The sequence below is a fragment of the Grammomys surdaster genome, unplaced genomic scaffold, assembly GCF_004785775.1.
Source record: "Grammomys surdaster isolate TR1022 unplaced genomic scaffold, NIH_TR_1.0 126113, whole genome shotgun sequence".
In the NCBI taxonomy this organism is placed as follows: domain Eukaryota; kingdom Metazoa; phylum Chordata; class Mammalia; order Rodentia; family Muridae; genus Grammomys; species Grammomys surdaster.
The window spans coordinates 5,185,937-5,202,267 of NW_021620921.1; positions in this window are offsets into that span (position 1 = coordinate 5,185,937).

The following is a 16,331-nucleotide window of genomic DNA, read 5'->3' on the forward strand; positions in this document are numbered from 1 at the left end:
ATGATTTTTTAAATAATGTCTGTCTGTGGAAAGGCCTAGCAGTGTCAGGAACAAAGCAGTTATTGTAAAAATGAAGTTTATTGTTAGTGGTCCCCACATCTGAGCCCCACCCCCAGAAAACTGAATGCTCAGGATTCTGCTTAGCTGGAACAATCTTGTAAAATGGAAAATAGTGGCTCTTGGTCCTCAAGACTGTACATGTCCACAAAACATGGCCCCTCCTCCAGCATGCATTTTGGGCTAAGTACTTATACTTCTGTCGTTGTCCTAAATCTGTCATTAACCCCAACCACATTCTGTTAAGGATAATCTCGTATCTGGTATTCCTTGAGTTCTTATTATGAACCGTGCCTTAATTCATGGGTTTGGATTGTGCTGAAAGCTGCTTCCCCCTCAGGGAAAAACATCTGTTACCCTGTGGGTACTTAACAAAAAGTATGTTCAACATTCTGTTAATGTACAACTGAAGCACTTTGCTGGCTAGTGTCCAATTCAGAACTGGACAAGGATGCCCATAAATTTACTTTTTAAGAATTATAGGGGGATAGAGATGATTTAAAAAATACTAGACACTACAGTAATACATGGGGAAGTGAATGTGTGTTATTCTCTCCTTGATTCTGAGTCTCAGAGGCAGTCACTGTGCATTTATAGTTTATATGTGTTGTTTTTAAAGTGGGAATTTTACTAGGTTTTAATTTATCCAGCTAGTAAAGTATTATTGAAGATAGCTATCTCTTGCTCTATTTCTAAGGTTTTAAGCAATGTACGCAATAATACCCTAGACATAGAAGGTTTAAATAAAAAAAAATACATACATTTGACATTTTTGATTTGCCAAAAAATGACACTACTTTCCACCCTGCCATGAGCATGTGAACACCTCGAGTCTTCGCTTTGCCGTCGTCTCCCTTTGTTCAGTCTAGTGACTGGAAATTATCTTCTACTATTTTAATTCTAACTTTTTGATGTTTAATATGCATATAAACCACTTCTAAATATTCCATTTTATGTCTCTCTTTCTGCTGAGATGTTGGCCATCCCTCATAATAATCATCAATGGTGTGCGTAACTTCAACCCTCATTCACATCTTCTATGAATATTGTGGAGTGAATAGATACATCAACTTCAGAGCCACAGATTGATTCCCTAGCTCCTGAAGACACATGTACTCTGTGCCATAGGAAGGAAGCATTGCCTGAGGCCACATGCCCCATGTAGGAATGCCCCTCCCTGCTCACTACCAGTCATTAAAATACAGCCCGCCCTGCAGGATGCTTGTGCGTTAATCTGGTTGAAATGGGGACAACTCTTGTGAATCTTTAATGACTGAGTCAAACAGCACCTGATGTCATTGAATTGCATTCTTTGTACAATCATGAGTGGTAAACTGCTTACTTAGAACTCTCCCTTGAGATTGCCCAGTGGACTCTAATGGAGTTAGAGCCGCCTTTTTAGAGGCACACAGCCTTAACATTCCCGGTTACTTGTTCTGTGATGAAGAAACTCATATACCAGGATTTAACAATAGGGAAACAAACACTCTTGAGTGTGCATTCACATAAAGTATACATTTGAAACGATGTAAAATGATTTCTTTTCCTTCCCAAGTTTCACAAGAGTTTGCTCTCCTGCCTACATGTGAAAATGCTGTTCTTTAGTTGGCTGAACAGGGTTAAAGAAGGCTCCTCAAGCTAAGCTACTTGCATGATCATGTCTTTATTCATGAATTCCAAACTGTTGTTTTCTAACAGTTTATTCAGAACATTGACTTTTAAGTCTATAGTGATTAAAATAATAGCCAGAATATATTCAATGTCCTGTAATAAGCACTGCATATAAATTATTAATTTGGGAGATGATTTATGAATTCTTTAATATCATGTTCTATCCTTTAGTAAAAAATAAACCAAGTTTTCCCAGCATTAAATGGAGGTTCTGGCTCACGTTAAGCTGCATAATGCCTCTCACTCCTCATGGGACTTTTTAGAAAGTCCAGTTTAAAAATGATCTTTATATGTCAAAGTTTCTGACCTTTAAATGGGTAAGATTTCTTGGGTATGAAACCAAAAGCACAAGAAATCAAATAAAAGATAATTTGGATGGCTCTAAACATCAAACCTTTAGAAAAATGAATGCAGCCCACAGAGTAGGAGAAAACATTCCAAATTATCTATCTTGTACGGGGCTAGTTCCAAGATACGTAATAATCTTAGATTCTAAGATACATTTAAAAAAAAACCACTTTGGTAGAAATCCTAACAGTGTGTCTGGTGGCTGTCCTGACTCTTGCCTTTTTGTGGGACCCTTTTACTTCTACTGGGTTGCCTTGTCCCCTTGGTGTGATGGTGTGTGCCTGGTCTTAGGGTAGTCATGCACTGTTTGGTTGATGTCCCTGGGAGGCCTGCTCTTTTCTGAGGGGAGGCAAGAATCTGGGGGAGAGAATGGGAGAAGGGGAGGGAGGAGAAACTAGGATGTAATATATGAGAAAACACTAAATTTAAAAAAAACTTTATAAATGGGAAGATGATTTAAATAGATACTTCTTAGAACATACAAATAGTCATAGGCTTCTGAAGGGATGGTCAGTGTCCTACTTAGGGTTTCTTGCTGTGATGAAATGCCATGTCCAAAGCAACTTGGGAAGGAAAGGGTTTATTTGGCTTTACAAGTCACTGTTCATCAAAAAGGGATATCAGGACAGGAGCTCAAACAGGGCAGGAACTTGGAGGCAGAAGCTGATGCACAGGGCATCAAAGACTGCTGCTTCTTGGCTTGCTCCTCGTGGCTTGTTTAGCCTGCTTTCATGTAGAACCTACAACCACCAGCCCAAGGATGACACTACCCACCATGTGCAGGGCACTCTCACGTCAATCACTGATTAAGAAAATGCCCTGTAGGCTTGACGATAGCCTGATCTTATGGAGGCACTTTCTCAATTGAGGTTCTGTCCTTTCAGATTGTTTCTGTCCTCCCGATTGTGTCAAAGTGACATAAAACTAACCAGGACAGTCTCCATCATGACTCCTTATGGAAAATGTGACTCTGAGCCGAAGTGCAATCGAACAAGGAAAGGAACAAGTGCAGGAGAGAGCACGGAGAAATGTGAGCATTCACTGCTGAGTGAAATGTAAAAGTGCTGCAGGCTTTTGGGGGGAAAATTCGGTCACTCCTCAGAGAGTTCGACATGGAGTTAGCACACGTCAGTTCCACTCCGGGGTCTAAACTGAAGAGAACGGAAACCGTGTTCAGACGAAAGGGCATGTCTGAGTTTCCGTAGTAGAATATCTCCTAATAACTCTCCAGTGGAACAGTCCACATGTCTGTTGATTTTATGAAGCAATAAAAAATAAAGACTATAAAATATAATAATATCCAGCTGTACAGAGGAATATCCTATCACACAATGGACCCTGGAAACATTGTGCCACGTTAAAGAAGACACACATGAAAGGCTACATATTGTTTCCATGTATGTGAAATGCTGAGGCTAAAGGAACACAGATTAGACTAGCTGCCAGAAGCTGGGGAAGAACAGGTTGGGCAGTGACTCCTAATGGGTCTGTGGGGGATGATGAAATCTGAAACTGATGTGAGCACAACTTTAAGTGTATGAATAGCCACTGGCTTACAGTTGACGGGAAAATATGATTCACAAGGCTATAAAAAGCATATGACTTAGAATCAGAAGACATGGGTTTAAGACATTTTAGATGTGTTTATTTAATTTTCATGTATATAAATGTTTGTGCCTGCATGTAGGTATGCATACCACATGGGTACCTGGTGAGTTCAGAAAAGGATGAACGAGTCCCTGGAGCTGGAGTTACAGATGGTTGTGCGATATCAGATGGGTGCTGGGAACTGAACCTGGTTCTTTTGCAAGTGCTTTTAGCCACTGAGCCATCTCTCCAGCCTCTAAGATCTGAGGTTTCAGTCCCAGAGCTGCTCCTCAGTAATTGTCTGGACCTAGACAGGTGATTGAACATCTACCTATCAATTTACTCACCTCTACAACAGAGATACCACCTGCTTGACCAAGCTGATGAGATGGAATGAAAGTCACTGTGCCTAAAACACAGTCCATTATAAACATCAGTAAACTTCGAATGGGACAAGTACACAAGCTTTTGAAGCAGGTAAAAAAAGGCCTCAGGCTTCCCCTAAAAGACATTATGCTACAAAGATCAGGCTGTAAATTGAAGCCATAAAAGGCAGAATTGTCCCATTCTCCCTGTGTCTCTTGAGTCCCTTTGAGAGTAAATACATGCAGAGCTAAATGTCGTCTTCGATGGACAGGGAAGAGACAGGCTCGCAACCACTGCTGTATCAGCTTCATTCTGTTTCTGTTTTATATAAAGACTTTTTGAGAACATCAGTGTCATACCTTAAGAGCATCTTTCTGTTGATTGTGGTCCCATTCTTGTGAAAATATTTATTTAGCCTGTGTACATACACATTCACTTTAGATCTATCCTCAACTTTTTCCTATAAATATATACTGTGATTTGCGATACCTTTCATTTTAGGTCATAAAGTACTTAACTAGTGAATGGAATAGTCCCTTAGAGATAGTCTACCTGGACCTAGATTAATGAGCCTCAAGAGTTCCTTGAAGCCTGGTCATAAACTTGGAAGATGGGGTGAACCCTTCAGGTCATCTGCCCCCTCTCTGATATGCCTTAAATCCACCCTTAAAATATGACTGAGCAAGAGCTTCTCAGATTGACAAAAGGAATTGTCAACCAAGAGCTAGCTGTACTGGTATATAACTAAAATACCATTTGAAAGATAGAGGCAGGAGGATTAGGAGTTCATGGCCACCCTAGATGGCATGAGATTCTATCTCATGCACACACACACACACACACACACAGAGAGAGAGAGAGAGAGAGAGAGAGAGAGAGAGAGAGAGACAGAGACAGAGACAGAGAGAGACAGAGAGAGAGAGGGACAGAGACAGAGAGAGACAGAGAGAGACAGAGACAGAGAGAGAGAGAGAGACAGAGAGAGACAGAGACAGAGAGAGAGACAGAGAGAGAGAGAGAGACAGAGACACAGAGAGAGAGACAGAGAGAGAGAGAGACAGAGAGAGAGAGAGCTACCACCAGAAAAACTATGAAAGTTACAAAGTACTTCAAAACTATATTTATTTATTTCAATGTTCACATTTTAAATGATTTATTTATTTATGTGTATGTTTCTGTGTGTCTTTGTGTGCACAATGTGTATAGGTGCCCACACAGGCCAGGAGAGGGCATCAGATCCTCTGGAGCTGGAGTTACAAGCAATTATGAGCTACCTAGTGTGATTGCTAGCAACTCAATCTGCTCTTCTCTAAGACTTAATAGCTGAGTCATCTCTTCAGCTCCACAAAGGACTCTTTAACTGCTGAGTCATTTCCAGTTATTAGTCCCAGTTCTTAGGACTCAGGCATATGAATTAAGTCAATTCTACTTTCTCAAGCATCTGAAAATGTTATCATCCTATGTGAAACACTGCCACTCACCCATTGTCAGAGATTATGATAGGACACACAGTTCTCTTTTTAAATGTGCTGTACTTAAGCCTTTCTAATTCAGATATTTGAGACATAATTTTTTTCAAAAACAATCACATTCAGGTTAAACACAGGAAATGCCCATTTTCTTATTTTAAGCCTGCAAAAAATGGCTTCCAAGTGCCTATCCCAACACTTTTCTCCACCCTCCACCCCACCCCCACCTCACAGTTGTATCCTATCTTCTGTGAGTTCATCCCAAACTCTAGATAAAACATATTATTCTGGGCAGAGCACTCCAGGATTACATCAGAGTCTGTCTTTCATACTGTTAATAAAAATATAATGTCTAAATATCTTTTGCAAGATACAAGGGCAACATACAATAGTGAGGTCAGTCTCCAAGAACAATGGGGCTTAGATTCTAGTGGAGAAGCCAACATTCATTACATAGTAACACAAATAATGCACATTTGCAGGAGCTATTATAGAATCCTAACCTCTTCCACACTAAACTCTGTCATTCCTCTAATGGATTTTATTTCCAGGACTATTATCTCACGGCCCTAACAGATGTTAGCCATAAACAAACCCACAGAAACTAAGTTAACTTTCGAATAACATTTTTAAAATATTATTCATCTGTTTGCCATAAAGTACCTGCCAAAAAAATGACAATTTGGGTTTGGCATGATAAAGGTTTAGTTGCACTTCCAATAAATAATTAACCCGATTTCTCATGGCTTGTCTACTAATGTCTTTTGGACTGGAAAGTTATGGTCTGCCACACAAATGACCACCAACAGGTAAAATAGAGCTTTCTGGTGAGTGAGCAGAGGAGAGGGGCTTCATGTATAGAAATCACAGAGCAAGGGCTGACCTCAGAGATGATGGGAAACATTCTTGGTTTTAGAGATGAGTCTTCTTTGGATTCCAAAAATATCATTTCCTTTTTCTAAGACATTTGTGAGAGTCTCTAGAGTAGGAACTAAGACAGAATAAGGGAATTTTATAATAACCATTCAGCTGGGCACACTATATTTCTAGCACATAGAAGATAGAGACAGGAAGAGGAGGAGTCTAAGAATACCCATAGCTATAAAGAGAATCCTAGGCCATCCTGATCAATGATGATGATGATGACGACGACTACAGTAAAAAAATTATTCTTTCACTCTACTGAAATTTAATGTGAGCAATTGGAAATGAGTGATACTCTTAAAAACTGGTTTACTCTTTGAACCTGATGGAGTATGCCTATAACCCCAGCTATTCAGAACACTGAGGCAGGAAAATCACAATATAGGATGACCCAGGTAACTTAGAGAGAACTTGTCCCAAAAGAAAATCACATGTTAAGTCCTATGTTCAGTTTCCATTGCAGAAAAACAAACAAACAAAAAGGTAGTTTGACCATCAATCAATAAATCCGTGGCTAGATCGATTATATCTTCTAGAAAAACCACAACTCTTAAGAGACATAATTCTGTGGCTGTGCTCTGAGAAGGCAAGACAAGACTTTGGTCATAGACCTTCCTGGGGTGTTTTGTACAATAAACCTTGATATTAACTCATTAAAACGGAGATGAGATGATACAATATCTCCTGTCAATCAACAAGTGCCTATAGTGAGCCCTGCATTTGGGCTAGGGCAAACCATGATCACTTCCATCAATCACAATGGGCCACTTTTCCTTGCGAGTTCCTTCTCACACTCCTGTGGGCAGGATACTCTCTCTGCCTCACCGGCCAGAAGCATCAGAGCCAAGGACTGCAGGCTGACATCTCAGAACGGTGAGTCAAAATCTTTCCTCGATGTAGATGTTGTCAGATATATTGTCATGGCAATGAGAAAAGTAATTGTAGACTCTATGACTCACCCTCTTGGCCATCACCTTACCCTTGAGATGGTCCCTGAAGCTCACTGGTTGAATCTAAAATGCATACATATTGAAAACTGTTGAACCAGGAGACCACCAATGGTTCAGGTGGCAGGAAAGCTCCTCCCAACAACTTGATCAGAAAGATACAGAGATACCAAGACTGGAATGGGGGCGGGGAACAGTATTGATGTTGAGAAGCAGTGGAAACAAAGACTGACAGTATTCACCATATCATACTGGCACACACCAAAACTCATGGACTGGTACAAAAGTGTATGTTGGCATGTAGACTAAGGATGTGAGGTGTACACAGTCCTAGACAACCCATCAGTGTTTGGACTTGATTGAGGAAGAAATAAGAATTCCAGTTTCTTCTATTTCAGAGAAACAGGAATAACATAGTTTATGAGAGAAGGTGTCTAGCAACTAACCAGATCCCTCAATTCTCTCATATTTCTTCTTTATTTAGCATGCAGAGTATCCAGACTATTGCATATTAGATTACTGTTAGCTGTCTAGCTAAGGGTATCCCAGTTATTAATATGAAGTGCATACCAGGGTATTTTAAATTAGTAATGGTTGTAAGAGCTGTTATTTATTTTCAAGTAGTTTAACAAAAGTATACACACACAAAGAAGTTTGGCATAATGTTGTTGGATCTCCAGTGGGTAAAAAGGTATTTTTTTACACTATTTTCTGTGTATTTGTACATTCTCATAATAAAAATGAAGCTGGAAAAGTGGTGTATTTTGATCTTATAGAAGGAAAAAGACAATTAAAATAGCCATCATAAATAGTAACAGTATGTTTATTCTGTGCCAACTGTGCGCTAATGATTTTGGCCTAACTCAGGTTGGGGATGTTGCTCAGATAGTAGAGTGCTCGGCTAGCATAAATGAGGCCATGGGTTTGACCCAGCATTGCAGCTTATGGTAGTGCACACCTATAATCCTAGCACTCAAAGGGTAGAGACAGGAATATAAAAAGTTCAAAGACCTTATCTTAAAAGAGGGGGAGATAAAGAAAAACAGAAGGTGGGGGCATAAATTTGGCCTCAGGGAGCTGTCTAGTCTACGACTGACAGTTTGTGCTAACTTAGTTACACTTGGGCAGCCTCTGAGATTATGTAGTTAGTATCAGCTTAGCCTCAGGGATGAGGAGGCTTTCAATCAACCAAGCCTATGTGTCTCAATAAAAACCATGAGTGCTAGAGCTCGGGTGAGGATTCCAGGTTTCGGCACCCTACGCATATTACCATACGCTGATATTCCACCTCTGGATATTCTTATTGTAGAGGCATAGTTTCAGGTAATAATCAGTGGCCATGCATGAAATGGAATGGCTTTAGCTACGTGCTCTGTCCTTTCCAGCAAAGTATCCAAATCAGGAGTGGTTTGGGAAATGGTTAGCTTGCAGAAGGTGTCAAAGACTGCCCTCAGGACAGTCTTCGGGACTGTGCCTTTGAGCTCTTGCAGTTTGACTAACTTCAGGTATAATAAGCATTCTCTTTGGCGCCTTTGTATGAATAATGGATTATATGTATGTGAATGAATAATGAATATGGATAATATTAACGTTAATGGTCATGATAAATCTTACTGGTCTCCCTGCATTACAGAACTAGTGAGATCTGAAAACATAATACTGCCCAGTATCACGCAGTGAATAAACAGTGGAAGTAGAATTTAAACTCTGACAGGCTGCTGCAGAACCTGTGTAGTTAATGAGGAAAGAAATGTAGTTTGGAAATATAAGTGATGGAAATTCCTTGGTAGGTAGATCCAGGGAGTGCTGGAGGTTCAGCTCTGTCTGTTTTGCCCTTTAGCTAGCATTCTGTGTAATAACACATTTTCAGAATGAGACACTAAGCACAGAAATATCTTGCTTTCTGCAGGAGAGAGTCAGTGGTATTAGCAGCATACACATTGTTTTTCCAAGGTGGTTAAGTGGACTGATTAATTTTACAAAGAAACCCAAGAGCTTGAAGAGAATGGGGCTCCTCGTAAACTCTTCCCTTACCCAAGTAGCCAGACCCTCCACCCCCCTCCCCAACACACACACACACACACACACACACACACACACACACACACACACATTGTCTGACCATACTAGCTCATAGCAAACTTGTAAGATTCCAGTGGCCTGGGAAAATGCTTGAAAGGGGAGAGCAGCCCTGCACCTCTCTCCACTAATTGATAGTTGACAATAGTCCAAATCTAAATGGCATGGGCTTCAGAATTGCAAAACAATGTGGTGAAGTTGTCATGCCTGAGAGAAATTATATGAGGTAAGTTCCATCCAATTATCACCGTTTCTATTTTTCTTCCCTTTGTGAAATCCAAAGTGCTTCAGCCCGAGAGTTCTCAATTTAACAGAAAGTGGGTTCCAAGACTTTGCAAGCTGTTTGATAATCGTTATAAACTTACTAGCTGAATCTGCATCGCAGAATAATGTTACCAAATCCACACAAAAGCATACTATGCAGATGCAAGCAAGGAGTGTGAATGGTCCAATGCAGTAGCCACCAGGGCTGGGTACGGCTCTCTGAAAGTGTGCACTGATGTATTAACAAGTCCCTTACCCAAGTTGAGGGTAACACGATTCTCTTGCCATGACCAGAACCCCAAGGTGAGCAATTCACCACAGGGGAGAAATATGCCAATGCCAAGAACACATGAAAACAAGAGAAATTCAAGACCCCAGGCCCCTGATGCCATTCCATTCTGCTCAACTGAGTCTAATGACTAAATAAATTCCTAAACAGTTTTAGTGTACGCCCTTCTATGAGGTTCCTTGAGTAGCTCATCTCTCACCTACAGAAACAACATCAAAAAAGCCATAATTCTGACTACTGTGCTTTGAGATGTTCTTTGCTCTGACCCCTACCAGAGTTTCTCAATCATTAAAGAACTTTATTGTAAAACACAATTGCATATTGTTGCAAAAGCCCGTTGTAAGGGGGAAAAAACCTAAGAATTAAAAAATCAAGAAAGGAAGACAGCTAACAATGTTTTCATGTTTCTCCATCTGTAAAATTAGAATAATTAAATCGAACAATACCCATGTAGAGGGAATAAAGTCAATCCAATACCTGGTCTGTCTCTCCAATAAGCAAGTGCCACGAGACCTTCTGGAGACAGAGCAGGCAAAATGTGTTTCAAGCAAGTCCCAGCTAAGTGCGGTATCATAACCTCGGTTTATTTTCTTTCTATGAGTTTTTGATTTCTGCATACTTTGAAGTTTGCCTCAAGGGAAAAAGTTGAATTGGGACTCTGTGACCAGAATCTTTGGACTGGAAGACTGGCGCCTACAGCTGTTTCTCATGCCAAGCTTTTGAGATTCCATTCCCATTTCAAATGCTGACAGGATCTTCCTTGCAAGTTCCTCTGAAAGAAATGAATGAGACAAAAATTCAACAGATTCCTGCCTTTTATTGGCCCTTAACGAGACTAATTAGCTTGGTGAATTACCAGCGATGAGGGCAGAAGGCGGAGTGCATAGAGCCCCCCCCCCCATACACACACATACTCGGATATAAAAGCCTATGCGATTGGGGGTAGGGGGTGTGGGGAAACACAGCCCAGGCACCAGGCAGGATGGATCATCCAGCCCCTGGAGTGGCCACTGGAACAAAGTGCCGAAAAGCTGCTGTCCTCCTCTGGCTAGTTCTACAGGAAATGGGGAGTTTTTGAACTTTGAGACAGAAAAAATTATATTTCTTTCCAGAAAAGACTTAATAATGCCAAAACGAGTGGGCAAAGGATGTTACATCATGGATGCCTTTGGATCAAAAAAAAAAAAAAAAAGGAAAAACTTTAAGCTCTTTCCAACTCCAAAAAGAGGTAAGAAAAAAAATGATTAAAAATGGCAAATATCATTAAATGATGAAGGAGAAATCCAGATTAACCTGAGGAATGTCCAGATCTTCCAACAAGAAGTCTCAGCCCTATAAGAGCTACTGGCTAATGTGTCAAATATTTGTTTGCCTCTTCTTTACTATCCAGGTATACAACTCATAGCCACACATCCACTTTCATGCAGAATTTCACAACCTCAATGCTCTGTATTAAATATAAATGAACATTAAAAAATGATGATGCATAATAACCTCTGTACATACATGTGTGTGCACAGCTTTGCCAGAGCATTCACTGGAGCAGGTATATGCACAGAACAGATTTGCATTTAAGAAAAAGAATAGTCTACAAATTATTAATATATTTCTATTTTACTTGAAGCTCTGAAATAGCAGTGCAAACAGCTGCTGTTGTACCGGAAACACTACAACCAGCATGGCTGTTGGCAGGAATTTCTGTGATTTTTCAGAAAGGGTGCATAGTGCATGTTAAAGTTCTAAACTTAAACAGAGCTCAAAATCAGAAAAAAAATTCAGAGTATTCAATATGTATATCTTTTTTTAAAGTTAGGCTCTAGACTTAGATACTATAAATGGCATATATTTTTAAATCGACATGAATGTTTGGTGGGATAGGAAGTCAGCGTGGGGAAATGTGCACGTTGCTAGGTGGGACTCCTGATGTGTGCCTAGGAAAGGCCAGTGCCTCATCCCAGACTCTCCCTCACTCGCTTCTGTGCTACATCGTTGGGACAGCTAGAAATGGCTTCACAGAAAATTGTAGCACCCTCTGAAGACAGCAGACTCCACTCACAGACTGCACTCTAGACTCTATTTCCCTCCCCTCCCAAACTCAGAGAGGAATTTGAAGTCAGTCCCAAGGCACAGAATCTGTATCTTATGTGGGATATAGTACAACAAAGGCCTCTAGGTCACAAAAAAACTTCATTTTCTGCACTTCTTTACTTTTGACTGAATTGTACTTGTCTCAAAGTAGAATTCTAAAAGTGCACACAGAAATACAGACACCTATACACCATGCACCCACACACTAGAACAAATAAAATTGTTTAAAAAGAAATAAGAGTTTTGTGACAATGGGATAAGCAAGGAGGAGTGGGATTTAGAAATAAGTTAGTGGTGTTGATGGGTGTTCACGAACATACAAAAATAAAGTGCTACCGAGAAATTAAGGAGAAGAAAGGAGAAGGGTTGGAGGTAGGGAGTAATTCTTCCACAGGCAATTGAGAAGCCATGGCCATAGGCACATAGTGGACAGTGCAGCATGTGACATGCAGGCCATTTCCATGAACAGCACCAAGAGGTCCTGGAACTGACAGCTGTTTTTCTAACCTGGGAATGGAGGCTTTCATGAACTGTTATGAATAATCACAGTTGTAAGGAAGTACGCATAAGCCTATAAGTACAATGTGCAGTTATAACTGCAGAAATAAAGTAGCCAACAACTACGAAGAGACAACCTATAGTCTACAGTAGGATGCCAGCATCTGACATATTAAAAGATCAATTGCATTTCAATATATTAGCAATGTTACACTCTGAAATGTCCTAAAACTGCACTTTGGTGGTAGGAATGTAACTTGGCAAATTTACCCACAAAACAGCTGAAATTTACACTGAAAAATACATATATGTATATATTGTGTTATGGCAATTACTTCTCTATAAAGTCTTCTTAATGTGCATGTATGTGTGACTGTATGTTCACGTTCATATGAATGTATCTATAAGCTAGAAGAGGGTGTTGGGTGCCTCTGGTGTGAGGCAGTTGTGAGCTGTCTACCATGGGTGTTGAGAACTGAACTTCTATCCTCTCCAAAGGTAGTAAGTATGCTTCCTTATCAGATGAGCCACATCTCTAGCCCCTCACAAAATCTTTTAAAAACTGAGATTTTTGTTGTTGTTGTTGTTGTTGTTGTTGTTGTTGCTTTGTTTTGTTTTTTAAGTTAAATGATGAAGGGCATCTTTTCCACACAAGGATTTTACTCAACCCATATGCCCAGTTCTGTGTTGTAATCTCTGGTGTCAAACACATTGACCTTAATCATTTTCAAAAAGAGATCACCCAGTTCGGGTATTTCCAGACCTTTTACAGACAGAAGTCAAATGTTCCATTGTTATACTTAACTCTCCACAACCTCACACTGTTACTTTTTTTTAACAAAATCTTAGTCATTCCATTTTACCAATTAAGACTCAAGATTCAGATGCTGGTGTGAAAGAAAGCCTACTAGCTCAGAGAGGCAGAGAAAGCACCCAGCTGACCTTTCTCTTTAGCTAACATGCCACCAAGAATGCCCCTCTCTCAAATGTCTCAAAAAACCTCCTCCAAACCAAATCCCTCCCTTCTGCTTCCTGTGCATCTCTCTATCCTGTCTCTCTTATTCTTCATGGCTTTTTTTCCCCCTTAATGATCCTATGTTCACTTCCTGTCAACTGGTTGCCTGCTCCACCTCTTGACCTATGGTTGACTTTATTTAATCCTGTTTACAATATTCAAGCAGAAAGCTCTTGTGCTAAGGCTGAGTCACACTACAACTATAAACACGTTTTTCCAGTAAATAACACAGTCTCAGGTCCATGGTGTGATAAATATCCTGCAGCACCGCCCCCACACACAACTTTGACAACCACATTTGATTACTATTTAATTAGCAGAGCATCAAGCACGGAGGAGTTGTTTGCAGCAGAAGGTGAAGTAAGAGGTGCTGGACCATCAAAGACAGTTAGGAGCAGTCGCAGCCTTTATTCCTTGGACTGGGGACATCTCAGCTCCTGGGACCTAGTCAGTACCTCCAATCACAGTAGAGATGTTGCCTTTGGGAACTCAGAATCAACACTCAGAACTCTCGCCGCTCCAAAAACCCCTGCAACATCTTCACAGACACAGATGAAATCCATCCCCAAGACCTGTAAATGATCACTGTAAAAAATTCTAGACTCTCGTTCCTCCTCGGCCCTCTTTGACTTTTTAGTCGCCATCCTTACCCCACTATAATTTAAGTTACATAACTTAAATTGATAGGTACCACATAGAAGATTAGATCTTGACATGAACTCATCTTATTGCTAAAAAGTCTTGAAAGGAAACAAAAGAAACTCGCTGTGGAGACAGGTAGCAGCAAATCCTCTGTACTTCTGGTGTGTTGAGCCCCATGATGTGTGCACATTCTAATCTATAATCTTCTAGTCTTCATAAGTGTCCCAGGGTGAGTTCTGAGGGTAGGGAACTATTATCATTCTTATTTTGCAGATGAGGGATTTAGGAAGAGATACTCATGAAATTTGTAGCTAACAACTCAACAGTGGCAACCTGTCGTAAAGCAAACCACGGCTTGTGTTCTATGTGGTACCTAGTGATGCTTTGGTGAGGAAGGATGCACTCTAAAGTGATATGTGAGCATCAGTATAAAAATGAATTGTCACAGTTTCTCTCCCAAAGCTAGTTGTATTGTCTTGTGTGAGAAGGTACCACTCTTGTCATCCTTAATAGCAAGCACTGCCTTTCCCTGAAAAAGCCTCACAAATATTATTAATACTACTTTGTGGTTGGAAATTCCTAATGTGTGGCAAGTTAGTAATCACTTCAAATTCAAAACATTGGCTCAGGAGGAAGAACAGTAAAAGAAAACAATTCCATGTCTACAGTGCAATGCAAGCATTCAAAAGGCAATTTATTTTTAAAAGGCAGACTGAATGGCTTTCAAGATGCAGCAACAAGTGTTAAATTAGGCTTTTTATATCTTGAATAAAGGAAGTTGCATAGTGACCAAATACAATTTTGTTCAAATTTTCTTCTTTTATATTGGCATTTCTTTCAGAATAGCCAGTTATTTATCTTTTAGCTGCCTTCTGAAATTAAATAAATTGATTTTAAAAGAGAAGGTCTTATTAATTTTTTAAAATTAGAATACAATTACATTAGTTTCCCCCTTTCCTGTCATCCTCCAATCCCTCCCATGTACAACCTCTCTCTCAACCCCTTGCTCTCTCTCAGATTCATGGCCTAAAAGAGAGGTTTTTAATAAGATATTTCTGTTCCAGCATCTCCACCCACAGTGTGTGTCCTTGTGAACTCCAAGACCTAAAATGTAATTTTGGGGTGGTGTGTCTTTAGGACCAGGTGAAACGGCAGTCATAGAAGTAATGGGGTCATCCGAGGGCCAAATAGTGTTTCCCAAATTAGCATGTAAAAAAAGAATGTGGCACATTAACCTTGTGACACACACTCCACATTTGACTGCTGGGTAGAGTTACTGAGTACTCTCTGGAAGCAGATTCATCTTCAACAGTGAACTCTTCAGGAACATCCCTCCACATCCCTGGTCATCTGTGGGCACTGCAGTGGCTGGCGCTCCCATGCATTCAGCACCTTCGGAGCTCTGTGCTTTGGGTATGTGGAGTCATCTCCACAAAACCTTGTGGGGACACTGATTTCCTTACTATTCACTGTAGGGGAAGAAGACCAATTTTCCAGGATGAAGCATAAGGAATTGACTTTTGTAAAATTATCAGAAAGACAATAGAGATAGCTTTTGGGAGAGAAACTGTGACAATTTATTTATTTTTTTATTGATGCTCATGCATAAGTTGTGGTACTTCTTTTCTCATCAAAGAATCACTAGGTACCAAATGGGATCTAGAGCTCACCTCTGAGAACACTGCCACCTTCAAGGTTAACTGTAGACGCAAAGGCATAACTTTCGATTCAAAGGAATTAATCAAGAGTCTAATCTGAGCTAAATGTGAGAGTCCATGCCCCAGGAACATAGCTTCTGGCAACTGCAAATACAGTATTCAAGGGTGGTGACAGTGTCATGGCATATTTATAGTTACCAAACAAAACAAAGCCATAAATCAATGCGCTTCTCAACAATGGTGAGAATGTCATGTAGTTGGTTAAAGGAAATCTGGAGAGTCCTTGCTATAGGTTTCAGATGGTGTCCTATGACATTCTTAGCCTTTGGGATGGTGCAAGTTAATGGGCTACATACTGGCTGGTTTTGTGTGTCAACTTGACACAAGCTGGAGTTATCACAGAAAAGAGACCCCCCTTTGAGGAAATGC